General features: G+C 44.2%; 8 non-coding genes across 8 annotated transcripts; all 8 read left to right on the top strand.

The window, feature by feature from the left end:
• The first annotated feature begins 8,841 nt into the window (after positions 1–8,841).
• Trnat-ugu (transfer RNA threonine (anticodon UGU)) lies at positions 8,842–8,916 on the top strand. Its single transcript has one exon. It is a non-coding gene; the product is annotated as a tRNA-Thr (tRNA).
• Positions 8,917–9,247: 331 nt separating this feature from the next.
• Trnat-ugu (transfer RNA threonine (anticodon UGU)) lies at positions 9,248–9,322 on the top strand. Its single transcript has one exon. It is a non-coding gene; the product is annotated as a tRNA-Thr (tRNA).
• Positions 9,323–9,653: 331 nt separating this feature from the next.
• On the top strand, positions 9,654–9,728 carry Trnat-ugu (transfer RNA threonine (anticodon UGU)). Its single transcript has one exon. It is a non-coding gene; the product is annotated as a tRNA-Thr (tRNA).
• Positions 9,729–10,059: 331 nt separating this feature from the next.
• Positions 10,060–10,134, top strand: Trnat-ugu (transfer RNA threonine (anticodon UGU)). The gene has a single exon. It is a non-coding gene; the product is annotated as a tRNA-Thr (tRNA).
• A 331-nt stretch (positions 10,135–10,465) lies between these two features.
• Trnat-ugu (transfer RNA threonine (anticodon UGU)) lies at positions 10,466–10,540 on the top strand. Its single transcript has one exon. It is a non-coding gene; the product is annotated as a tRNA-Thr (tRNA).
• Positions 10,541–10,871: 331 nt separating this feature from the next.
• Positions 10,872–10,946, top strand: Trnat-ugu (transfer RNA threonine (anticodon UGU)). The gene has a single exon. It is a non-coding gene; the product is annotated as a tRNA-Thr (tRNA).
• Positions 10,947–11,277: 331 nt separating this feature from the next.
• Positions 11,278–11,352, top strand: Trnat-ugu (transfer RNA threonine (anticodon UGU)). Its single transcript has one exon. It is a non-coding gene; the product is annotated as a tRNA-Thr (tRNA).
• Positions 11,353–11,683: 331 nt separating this feature from the next.
• Trnat-ugu (transfer RNA threonine (anticodon UGU)) lies at positions 11,684–11,758 on the top strand. Its single transcript has one exon. It is a non-coding gene; the product is annotated as a tRNA-Thr (tRNA).
• The last annotated feature ends 1,726 nt before the right edge of the window (positions 11,759–13,484 follow it).

The following is a 13,484-nucleotide window of genomic DNA, read 5'->3' as shown; positions in this document are numbered from 1 at the left end:
TTTAATTGTTAGTGTTTCGTACCATTTCCATCCCTCCTACAGGGGGGGGGGGGGGCGTATACTTTGTGTGCTTGTGTAAATTGTTAAAACTCTTAGTTTAAAGAAGTTATCTGGTGTGTTGCAGATTTGCACCAGTGTAGTCTTTGAGAGTCTGGTGTGAGCGGTCGTAACTACGGCTGTGTCAAAAGGGAGCGGCAAGGTTCTCTGCCCGAAAGCTTATACAGTCAAAACTTGTTTATTTCTGCCTCTGAATAAATTATAACTTTGATATTTAGAGGGTGCTTTCTGATTATAATTTTAAATCAGTTTCTTTAAAAAAAATGCTTTTAGGCACTAGTAAAGTGAATAAAATTCCCATTTGTTAAAAGGAATTTGGGTATGATTTCATCAGTTACTCCCTGGCAACTACTTCCATGCATACATAGTGTGATTAAATGTGTTAATGTTCTTGATGAATCGCTAGTAAATAAAACAAATTCTTAAGAATATTCTTTGAAAATATTCATGGTTCAGTCAAGAGATCGGAATCAGAAGAATATACCGCAAAAATTTTGGCTGTATTGGAGTACTCGGTTGGGTTTTGTTCCCCAGGTGACGGCAAAAAATGGCAACCAAAATTTTTATGGAATTTTCCGAGGAACTGTCCATGAAGTAATGGTGCTTCCGTAAGTCGCATAAAGCCCAACCTAGACCACATAAAATACAAAAAGAATCAACCGACTTTCTCCATCTGCCAAACAAGAAGTGTGAAACATTTGATCCCGTTCTGTATGATACTGCTACTAAGATGATCCTTTTGTTGAGTATGCAAATGGTCCCCAGCCCGAGGGCTATCAAGAACACATCACCAATAGAGTCCGAGGTATGAGCACCGGAAAATAACGTTTTAATGCGCGGCGTTTAGGGACATATTAGTAGCACATGCTGCCTGAATGGGAGTACCTGTGTGAAATTACGAGGGCAGTTCAATAAGTAATGCAACACATTTTTTTCTGAAACAGGGGTTGTTTTATTCAGCATTGAAATACACCAGGTTATTCCCCAATCTTTTAGCTACACAACACTATTTTTCAACGTAATCTCCATTCAACGCTACGGCCTTACGCCACCTTGAAATGAGGGCCTGTATGCCTGCACGGTACCATTCCACTGGTCGATGTCGGAGCCAACGTCGTACTGCATCAATAACTTCTTCATCATCCGCGTAGTGCCTCCCACGGATTGCGTCCTTCATTGGGCCAAACATATGGAAATCCGACGGTGCGAGATCGGGGCTGTAGGGTGCATGAGGAAGAACAGTCCACTGAAGTTTTGTGAGCTCCTCTCGGGTGCGAAGACTTGTGTGAGGGCTTGCGTTGTCATGAAGAAGGAGAAGTTCGTTCAGATTTTTGTGCCTACGAACACGCTGAAGTCGTTTCTTCAATTTCTGAAGAGTGGCACAATACACTTCAGAGTTGATCGTTTGACCATGGGAAAGGACATCGAACAGAATAACCCCTTCAGCGTCCCAGAAGACTGTAACCGTGACTTTACCGGCTGAGGGTATTGCTTTAAACTTTTTCTTGGTAGGGGAGTGGGTGTGGCGCCACTCCATTGATTGCCGTTTTGTTTCAGGTTCGAAGTGATGAACCCATGTTTCATCGCCTGTAACAATCTTTGACAAGAAATTGTCACCCTCAGCCACATGACGAGCAAGCAATTCCGCACAGATGGTATTCCTTTGCTCTTTATGGTGTTCGGTTAGACAACGAGGGACCCAGCGGGAACAAACCTTTGAATATCCCAACTGGTGAACAATTGTGATAGCACTACCAACAGAGATGTCAAGTTGAGCACTGAGTTGTTTGATGGTGATCCGTCGATCATCTCCAACGAGTGTGTTCGCACGCTCCGCCATTGCAGGAGTCACAGCTGTGCACGGCCGGCCCGCACGCGGGAGATCAGACAGTCTTGCTTGACCTTGCGGCGATGATGACACACGCTTTGCCCAACGACTCACCGTGCTTTTGTCCACTGCCAGATCACCGTAGACATTCTGCAAGCGCCTATGAATATCTGAGATGCCCTGGTTTTCCGCCAAAAGAAACTAGATCACTGCCCGTTGTTTGAACGCACATCCGTTACAGACGCCATTTTAACAGCTCCGTACAGTGCTGCCACCTGTCGGAAGTCAATGAAACTATACGAGACGAAGCGGGAATGTTTGAAAATATTCCACAAGAAATTTCCGGTTTTTTCAACCAAAATTGGCCGAAAAAAAAATGTGTTGCATTACTTATTGAACTGCCCTCGTAGATGTACTTCTTGAGAAACGTGATGTCCACAGTTACTTGTTAGATATTCTCCAATCTCTGTCTTGCACTGCAGTTGTTACCCTCTACTGCTCCCTCTGGTACACTTGGTTTCCTAACACAGATCCTATCACCCTGTCCCTTGTTTCCTCAGTGTTTCTCACATGTTCCTCTCCTCGTCGTTCTGCGGAGAACCTCCCCATTTCTTACCTTCTTCCTAACATTCAACATCACTCTGTAGCACCACATCTCGAAAGCTTTAATCGCTTTTCTTCAGTTTTCCCACATTCTATGACTCCTCTATCATGCAATGCTGCGCAACAATGTACTTTTTCAGAAAATTTTTCCTAATAATTGAGAGTCCATCCTTGATACTACTAGACTTTCTTTGGCCAGTAATGCCCTCTCCTCGTCCTAGCCTGCTTTTTATGTCGTCCCTGATTAGTCCATCACGTGTTATTTTGCTTCCAAGACAGTAGAATTTATTCACGTAGCCTACCTCCTGGTCACCAATTTCGATGTTAAGCGTACCGCTAAGCTCATTTTCACTGCTCCTCATACTTTCATCTGTCTTCCATTTACGTTCAGACCATAATGCGTGTTGATTCCAGTGAATAGATCCTGTAAATCTTCCTCACTTTTATTGACAATAGTAGTCCCTCAGCGAATCATTGTATTAATGGCTTTTTACCCTTATTTTAATGCCGCACCTGAGTCTTTCTGTCTTGATTTTTCTTAATTTTTTTACAATTTCAAACTCAACGTCAGAACTGACTCTCCGACGCCTTTACCTTTCCTAAAGCAAAACTGATTGTCAACCTAAATACTCTTTTCCATTATTCTGCTTATTATTCTTGCCATCATCTTAGATGCGTGACTTAAGCTGATTGTGCGATGATTCTGGCAGTTATTTGGCCTCGCTATCTTCGGAATTATGTGGATAACTTTTTCCTTAAAGTCAGATGACAGTTCTTCTGACTTGTAAATTCTGTGAAGCAACCCAAACATTTGCTTCAATAATTTATGAAACTGCGTGAAGTCAGTAATTTAGGAAACCTATATTCGATGGAGGCTGCGCCATCATTGTGCTGGCACAAAACTACAGGGTGAGTCACTAACTATTGCCACCTAGAATAACTCCGAAACTATGCTAGCAACTTAAAAGTTTGTAGGACAAATGTTGCATGGGTCAACGGGTGCCGTAATATGACGTTGGTTTTTTGTTGCTAGATGGGGTCGAGTCAGAGATATGAATGTCAGATTTGATTTTTTAAATGGGATACTAGAGTTTAGTACTTATTTTCTGATAGCGGCTATCGAGATGAATCCAATGATGTGTAACAGTAAGGGTCTTTGAAGGCCAACGAAGGTCAACAAGGTGGCATGAACGTTCGTTTACAGAATGTGTTCGAAGTGATGACCATTGGTATCAACGCAGTGATGCCATCTTCTTATCATGGATTGAGTAGTATTCCTTGTCACTTCGCACTTATAGAAGTACATGGTCTGACAGTTCTCTGCCGTATCATGCGAATATTAAATATTCGCCGAATATGGCGTATCCATCTAACGTGCCATTGACATGTAAACACCATTCGACGGTTTCGCAATACAGCATTAATAGGAACTGTAAGAGTAGTATCGTCAAGTCAAGCGAATGTGAATTATGTATTCCTTGGAAGAACAAGTCGATATGCTTCTCATTTACGGAGATTACGAACAAAATTCAGTGAGAGCTAGAGACGTATACACTGAAAGATATCCTCAACCAATTACAGTACACTGAGCCATATGTGATCACGGACATACCACACCTGGCATGTTAGTTACTCAGTTGCCCTAATACTGGAAAGACGCAGGGGGTGTAATCACATAAATATTTGAAAAAGTACTCTCAGGTTAGGAGGAGGAAGATGGGGATAAAAAGCGTCAATTTAGCACTAATGAGTTCGGTGTATGCTTTTGAAGCAGGATTGCTGCGTTGATGAACGGTCAGGCTACGCATGTTTAGAATTTTGGGTCAGGTTACTGAAGGACTCACTACCAGGGGATGAACTAATACTATGTTATTCCATTCGTACTACACTAAAGAAAGCAAATATAAAAGAAAATACCAAGAAGGTACACTGTATACATATAAACTTGGCATGTACAACGAAAAGGAATATTTACAAACAACGGAGTAAAATTGCCGTATAGGAGCGAAATAGCGTATAGGTACTAAAATGACGAGTATTGTTTAAGGTAACATGAAAGCAAAGCACGAAGACAAACTCATATACACTGTGAAAAGGTATGGTGTGAATGTGCGAAGCCTGGCTGAATAGCCTATGGGAATTCCGTTTAAAACAATTAAGGATGTTGAGGAATGCTGTAGAAAAATGTCCTTAAAACGAAAAAGAGATGTTTGATTATTGGTAACAGATCTGAGAATTACTCCAGTGCTTGTATTGTAGGTGAGCCACACTGACATAGATATACGTATATTGAGTGTGAATACGTATTTGTTTGAATGTGCATTGAGGCTTGGTGCGCCATTTCTGGCACACCAGCTCTTTGGCCCGACTATCGATTACTCGGCTGTACTACAATCTTTGCCCCTGTTGTGATCTGGCAACGGGTATTTGCGGTAGGCGAGTTGGTCGCCGGACTCGCTACGAGGCACTAGGACGTGCTTGAGGGGACGAAGGAGCAAAACACCCGGGCTCGCCCAGCAGCGGCGCCGGTCGGAAGTTTGTGGTGGACCCGTCTGATGTCGACTCCGGGCGCTGCTCGTCACATCGCTTTGGGACAGACCCATTCCTCCAGACCATCTGGAACGACGCTCTCCATCGGAGGTGTAAGTGGTTTTGGTGCCTTCGCTCCGTGGAACTATTTGCGATGTGGTGACTGTCACTTGTTGGTTGGTTGCCCTAATGTATGTGTTGTTGAACTAAGAGCAGCCTTCAAGGTGTGTGATCGCATGGAGACCAGCAGTCACTCCTTCCTTTAAGAATATCAGCGTCCCCAAAAGATGTAGTAACTGTAAGGTATTGAAGATATTAGGTCACTGTCTAGTTGTAATTTTCTGCATACCAAGCTTACACAATTGACAGTTACATTTCAGACCTATGCAACGAAATTAAAGTGCACAAACCTAGTTTTCTGTGAAGTTGTGCATTTGAACAGCGTGATATTTTCTTGAAATTATTCCCATTTCATCTTTGTACAAATGTCGGCCTTAATCATATGCATAACTATTGTTGGGTAAACTATGAGAGTGTAAAAGTCTGATACTATTTTACAGCATTGCATTTGTGCACAAGTCTTAGTTTAAATTTTTTACAGCACTGATAATCAGCCACTATAGCTGAGTGGTCAGCGTGACGGACTGCCGTCCTAACGGGCACGAGTTCGATTCCCGGCTGGGTCGGGGATTTTCTCCGCTCAGGGTTTGGGTGTTGTGTTTTCTTCATCATAATCTCACCCCAATCTGGCGCGCAGGATGCCCAACGTGGCGTCAAATGTAATAAGACCTGCACCAACGAGGCCGGACCTGCCCCGTTAGGGGCCTCCCGGCCAATGACGCCAAACGCTCATTTCCATTTCCACGGCATTGATATTGCTGCAAAAGTTAAGTCGCTTCTATTGAACGAAATTATTTTTTTTAACTTATACTGTTTATTGATCTCTTAACTTATATTAATTGATGTTTGCCGTGTTTTCTGCGGTATTTTTGTGTTCCAGTTTTCTGCGAGTTGGGGTGTGTGGGAGCGGCGCCACGTTCTGCTTCGGTGCACAGAAGCTGTGACGTGTCGTCTAATGGGAAGTGACTCCCGGGTGGGCCCCGGCGTTTAGGTGTTGTTTTGGACGACTGGTCCGCTGCTTCCGGCATTTTAACTCACCTTTTGCCTAGGGCAACCTGGCGTCACTACCCATTTGATAAACATGTAAAATCTCTGATGTACGAGGGCAGTTCAATAAGTAATGCAACACATTTTTTTTCTCGGCCAATTTTGGTTGAAAAAACCGGAAATTTCTTGTGGAATATTTTCAAACATTCCCGCTTCGTCTCGTATAGTTTCATTGACTTCCGACTGGTGGCAGCGCTGTACGGAGCTGTTAAAATGGCGTCTGTAACGGATGTGCGTTGCAAACAATGGGCAGTGATCGAGTTTCTTTTGGCGGAAAACCAGGGCATCTCAGATATTCATAGGCGCTTGCAGAATGTCTACGGTGATCTGGCAGTGGACAAAAGCACGGTGAGTCGTTGGGCAAAGCGTGTGTCATCATCGCCGCAAGGTCAAGCAAGACTGTCTGATCTCCCGCCTGCGGGCCGGCCGTGCACAACTGTGATTCCTGCTATGGCGGAGCGTGCGAACACACTCGTTCGAGATGATCGACGGATCACCATCAAACAACTCAGTGCTCAACTTGACATCTCTGTTGGTAGTGCTGTCACAATTGTTCACCAGTTGGGATATTCAAAGGTTTGTTCCCGCTGGGTCCCTCGTTGTCTAACCGAACACCATAAAGAGCAAAGGAGAACCATCTGTGCGGAATTGCTTGCTCGTCATGTGACTGAGGGTGACAATTTCTTGTCAAAGATTGTTACAGGCGATGAAACATGGGTTCATCACTTCGAACCTGAAACAAAACGGCAATCAATGGAGTGGCGCCACACCCACTCCCCTACCAAGAAAAAGTTTAAAGCCATACCCTCAGCCGGTAAAGTCATGGTTACAGTCTTCTGGGACGCTCAAGGGGTTATTCTGTTCGATGTCCTTCCCCATGGTCAAACGATCAACTCTGAAGTGTATTGTGCTACTCTTCAGAAATTGAAGAAACGACTTCAGCGTGTTCGTAGGCACAAAAATCTGAACGAACTTCTCCTTCTTCATGACAACGCAAGACCTCACACAAGTCTTCACACCCGAGAGGAGCTCACAAAACTTCAGTGGACTGTTCTTCCTCATGCACCCTACAGCCCCGATCTCGCACCGTCGGATTTCCATATGTTTGGCCCAATGAAGGACGCAATCCGTGGGACGCACTACGCGGATGATGAAGAAGTTATTGATGCAGTACGACGTTGGCTCCGACATCGACCAGTGGAATGGTACCGTGCAGGCATACAGGCCCTCATTTCAAAGTGGCGTAAGGCCGTAGCATTGAATGGAGATTACGTTGAAAAATAGTGTTGTGTAGCTAAAAGATTGGGGAATAACCTGGTGTATTTCAATGCTGAATAAAACAACCTCTGTTTCAGAAAAAAATGTGTTGCATTACTTATTGAACTGCCCTCGTATATTTAAAAAAAATTCATTTGCTTGCCAATGAATTACATGAAGTGTAAAGTATTGTGCGAGTTGTGTTATTGCTCAAAAAAATTTTATCTGAGCCACCTTTTTAAATTACTTCAGATTGTAATCTATTGTCATTAAGTAATTCTAATTTGCTGCTTGCTTGAGAAGGAAGCTATTTGTCATTTTGGATGTCGTTTTTAAGACGGCCACGTGTTGATTTGTATGTTAGCTGGTTTATAAATGTGGCCTTGAATAAATTGTTATCTTATTGATTTACTACTTGTGTTTGAGTGACTTTATAGCGGCCTTCAGCTTCCATGCTAATCTCGACTTCCTAAGATATGGTTACGGCGTTTCTCTGAGCAAAGATCTCAGAAGCGTAATAAATATCCTAAGAAGATGCTGCAGTACTTAGATGTGAGGACGGTATGACTGAATCGGGTGCTCTGAGGAAATACAGGATCAGGTCACAAGTGAACTTGATTAAGAGGTAGCTTAGCGGACCTCACCTTGGCTACTCACCTTTACTTACGTAAGATACATAGGTGATATTAATAAATAAAAGTACACAAATAAAATAATTATACATACAAGAACAGCAATGTAATTGAACAAAAGAAGCTGTTAGACCTTATCAATGGAAAAGGGTATAAGCAGTTACTGAAATGAAACGGTCCACGTTCTCGTCACTAAGATGCCAGTAACAACAGCGGGAGAACAGTCACGCTGTAGGCAGTACGAAGGTACGCCGTAGACTGCAGACGAATTATCTGCTTGTTATCTGCTGCTGCTGTAGGAGATTTAGTCAATAGCTAGAAACAGTAGACGCTCAAATATCCTCTAATGCCAAAGTTCTTTAAATTATTGCAACAGTCATGGTGGCTAGCCAAGGGCATGATCCGGAGGAGTGCATTTGAAATCAGACGTTTCTGATGTTCCCACTCCTGCAAACGAGTACTAATTGAGAATTAAGGAGTCACGTGACTATTATGAAATCATTGTATCCCAACAGAGTAAAAAGAGAAGTTTGTTACTGAGCTATGCTAATTTCTTCTAAAAAGTGTGATAATAAATGTTGTGTGCGAACGCACACGCTATGCCCGAACTCGTACGGGACTTGGTAGATTACTCTGCCACGAGTAATGAGTATGATGGGCAAACATCTAATAGGCGCACTACGAAAGTAGTGTTGTGGACATGTTGGGAATGTGGATCTCACGGGGAGCGTGCAAGGGATAAGTCCCTGCAGACGCGCTATCCTCTGTGCCCGCGGTGGCTCAGATGGATAGAGCGTCTGCCATGTAAGCAGGAGGTCCCGGGTTCGAGTCCCGGTCGGGGCACACATTTTCAACATGTCCCCAACGAAGTGTATCAACGCCTGCTTGCAGCTAGGGTGTTCATTTAATTATCATTTCAATTCTAGTAAAGCTGCATGGTCATATATAGTTAAAATAAATATGGGTTCCCAGCCTTTGACCTTCTTGTGTGCGAACGCACACGCTATGCCCGAACTCGTACGGGACTTGGTAGATTACTCTGCCACGAGTAATGAGTATGATGGGCAAACATCTAATAGGCGCACTACGAAAGTAGTGTTGTGGACATGTTGGGAATGTGGATCTCACGGGGAGCGTGCAAGGGATAAGTCCCTGCAGACGCGCTATCCTCTGTGCCCGCGGTGGCTCAGATGGATAGAGCGTCTGCCATGTAAGCAGGAGGTCCCGGGTTCGAGTCCCGGTCGGGGCACACATTTTCAACATGTCCCCAACGAAGTGTATCAACGCCTGCTTGCAGCTAGGGTGTTCATTTAATTATCATTTCAATTCTAGTAAAGCTGCATGGTCATATATAGTTAAAATAAATATGGGTTCCCAGCCTTTGACCTTCTTGTGTGCGAACGCACACGCTATGCCCGAACTCGTACGGGACTTGGTAGATTACTCTGCCACGAGTAATGAGTATGATGGGCAAACATCTAATAGGCGCACTACGAAAGTAGTGTTGTGGACATGTTGGGAATGTGGATCTCACGGGGAGCGTGCAAGGGATAAGTCCCTGCAGACGCGCTATCCTCTGTGCCCGCGGTGGCTCAGATGGATAGAGCGTCTGCCATGTAAGCAGGAGGTCCCGGGTTCGAGTCCCGGTCGGGGCACACATTTTCAACATGTCCCCAACGAAGTGTATCAACGCCTGCTTGCAGCTAGGGTGTTCATTTAATTATCATTTCAATTCTAGTAAAGCTGCATGGTCATATATAGTTAAAATAAATATGGGTTCCCAGCCTTTGACCTTCTTGTGTGCGAACGCACACGCTATGCCCGAACTCGTACGGGACTTGGTAGATTACTCTGCCACGAGTAATGAGTATGATGGGCAAACATCTAATAGGCGCACTACGAAAGTAGTGTTGTGGACATGTTGGGAATGTGGATCTCACGGGGAGCGTGCAAGGGATAAGTCCCTGCAGACGCGCTATCCTCTGTGCCCGCGGTGGCTCAGATGGATAGAGCGTCTGCCATGTAAGCAGGAGGTCCCGGGTTCGAGTCCCGGTCGGGGCACACATTTTCAACATGTCCCCAACGAAGTGTATCAACGCCTGCTTGCAGCTAGGGTGTTCATTTAATTATCATTTCAATTCTAGTAAAGCTGCATGGTCATATATAGTTAAAATAAATATGGGTTCCCAGCCTTTGACCTTCTTGTGTGCGAACGCACACGCTATGCCCGAACTCGTACGGGACTTGGTAGATTACTCTGCCACGAGTAATGAGTATGATGGGCAAACATCTAATAGGCGCACTACGAAAGTAGTGTTGTGGACATGTTGGGAATGTGGATCTCACGGGGAGCGTGCAAGGGATAAGTCCCTGCAGACGCGCTATCCTCTGTGCCCGCGGTGGCTCAGATGGATAGAGCGTCTGCCATGTAAGCAGGAGGTCCCGGGTTCGAGTCCCGGTCGGGGCACACATTTTCAACATGTCCCCAACGAAGTGTATCAACGCCTGCTTGCAGCTAGGGTGTTCATTTAATTATCATTTCAATTCTAGTAAAGCTGCATGGTCATATATAGTTAAAATAAATATGGGTTCCCAGCCTTTGACCTTCTTGTGTGCGAACGCACACGCTATGCCCGAACTCGTACGGGACTTGGTAGATTACTCTGCCACGAGTAATGAGTATGATGGGCAAACATCTAATAGGCGCACTACGAAAGTAGTGTTGTGGACATGTTGGGAATGTGGATCTCACGGGGAGCGTGCAAGGGATAAGTCCCTGCAGACGCGCTATCCTCTGTGCCCGCGGTGGCTCAGATGGATAGAGCGTCTGCCATGTAAGCAGGAGGTCCCGGGTTCGAGTCCCGGTCGGGGCACACATTTTCAACATGTCCCCAACGAAGTGTATCAACGCCTGCTTGCAGCTAGGGTGTTCATTTAATTATCATTTCAATTCTAGTAAAGCTGCATGGTCATATATAGTTAAAATAAATATGGGTTCCCAGCCTTTGACCTTCTTGTGTGCGAACGCACACGCTATGCCCGAACTCGTACGGGACTTGGTAGATTACTCTGCCACGAGTAATGAGTATGATGGGCAAACATCTAATAGGCGCACTACGAAAGTAGTGTTGTGGACATGTTGGGAATGTGGATCTCACGGGGAGCGTGCAAGGGATAAGTCCCTGCAGACGCGCTATCCTCTGTGCCCGCGGTGGCTCAGATGGATAGAGCGTCTGCCATGTAAGCAGGAGGTCCCGGGTTCGAGTCCCGGTCGGGGCACACATTTTCAACATGTCCCCAACGAAGTGTATCAACGCCTGCTTGCAGCTAGGGTGTTCATTTAATTATCATTTCAATTCTAGTAAAGCTGCATGGTCATATATAGTTAAAATAAATATGGGTTCCCAGCCTTTGACCTTCTTGTGTGCGAACGCACACGCTATGCCCGAACTCGTACGGGACTTGGTAGATTACTCTGCCACGAGTAATGAGTATGATGGGCAAACATCTAATAGGCGCACTACGAAAGTAGTGTTGTGGACATGTTGGGAATGTGGATCTCACGGGGAGCGTGCAAGGGATAAGTCCCTGCAGACGCGCTATCCTCTGTGCCCGCGGTGGCTCAGATGGATAGAGCGTCTGCCATGTAAGCAGGAGGTCCCGGGTTCGAGTCCCGGTCGGGGCACACATTTTCAACATGTCCCCAACGAAGTGTATCAACGCCTGCTTGCAGCTAGGGTGTTCATTTAATTATCATTTCAGTTTTGGAAAAAATTAATATATGGGAAATATGTTGCCTGTGGACATTCGCATTTTCTTGGTGAAATTCAATGATACATTTGTATTGTTCGTATGTTTTGAATTTATAAGCAACTAATGACAATTCTGCTCGGTTAAAGACAGTTATAAACTAAATTATGCTTTTACTTGAGGGTTCATTTTAGTTTTACACGCATAAAAACTAGCTTGTGCTTAAAATGGTACGCAATGGAAGTTAAGCATCGAGCGTGACGTTTCAATTTATTGCTTCTGTACTACTAATTCTATTCACAACGTACTCTGCAAAAAATATCTAACACTGTCGTAGAATCTACCTGCAACATTATATCGTTAACCGACGCATAGATCAAGAGATTGGATATCATAAACACTGAGATGCGTGAAAAACTTGCTTTTGCTTGAAACTGACTGCAAAATATCTTGATTATATTCATTCAGTGTTTCATAATGAGAGTAATTCGCAACTTGCTACAGAATAAGAACATTTTGAAAGCTTTTCTACATTTTTCTCGCTTACGTGGTCAACTTCATATATTTAATACTTTAACTCATTTGTAAAGTACTCTGACGTTTGCAAGTGTTCAATGCATAGTCGTTAGATTCTTTATACAATCGGGATGTTACTGCTAACTTGTTAACTGAGGAATATTTGCGTAACATGCAACTGAAGTAAGCCTATCATATTTGGAAATAAAACTCTGACACCAGTATCTGCTACGCTCATCAATTACATGGCACCATTCCCAAAACGTGAGTCTTGCACTTCATTTCGTCATAATGCTATAGAGTGGCGTAAGGCACTTCGTTATTAAAAAGTCCACCTTTCAGTTGTCGCTCCTGATTCCGCGTAATGTCCCAATACAGCTGACAGCAGTGAACCGCACTCCCCCCCCCCTTTTCTTCCCCTCTTCACCTTCAGTTTATAAAAAGTTGTAAATATGACTCATCCGACTATGATTAGAATACTGCTAGGAATCCGAATCGTCCGAAACTTGGTAATGCTACCCATTAACAAATAAAACTTACGAGAAATACTGTCATGGGAGCTACTACCCACTCAGATCCAGGAGGAGGAGAGGTGTCTCTTATAACCTGTATGCCAATGATCCCAGCAGGTTTACCCATTCATTTTAAGCGATTCCAATTCCCGATCATGATTTCGTTTGCAATAACTATAAACGAGGCTCAAGCTCAGAGTGGGGTAGGAGAAGAATGTAAGGGTGAGGGAAGAGGAAATCAACATAGACGGGAAAAGGAGGAGGCACACAGAGAGGGAGGAGGAAGTGATGCACTGAGAGGGGAGGAGGAGGAGGAGAAGGAGGAGGAACTCGACAAAAGGGAGGAAAGGTGTAGGATGTGCGGTTTAACTGCTGTCCGTACATATTTAGCAACTCACTCAGCCATCGCTGCTTTGCTCGCTTAGACTGTATGGCCTGCAGAGATTTTCTATTTTTATTTAATATAATTTTTATGTTGTTCACGAATTGCACATCTTCTAAGTTTTCACACTAATTAAGGCCATATAATCATGGTTTTGTCCGAACGTACTTCTGACCAAAAAGCAATTCCAGTAGCTTGGGTCCGATGTTTCTGTTAACCATACCTTTTACGTTCTTTTGGAGATGTTTCGA

This window comes from Schistocerca nitens, chromosome 7, assembly GCF_023898315.1.
Source record: "Schistocerca nitens isolate TAMUIC-IGC-003100 chromosome 7, iqSchNite1.1, whole genome shotgun sequence".
NCBI lineage: Eukaryota > Metazoa > Arthropoda > Insecta > Orthoptera > Acrididae > Schistocerca > Schistocerca nitens.
This window is presented reverse-complemented; position numbering and strand designations above follow the sequence as displayed.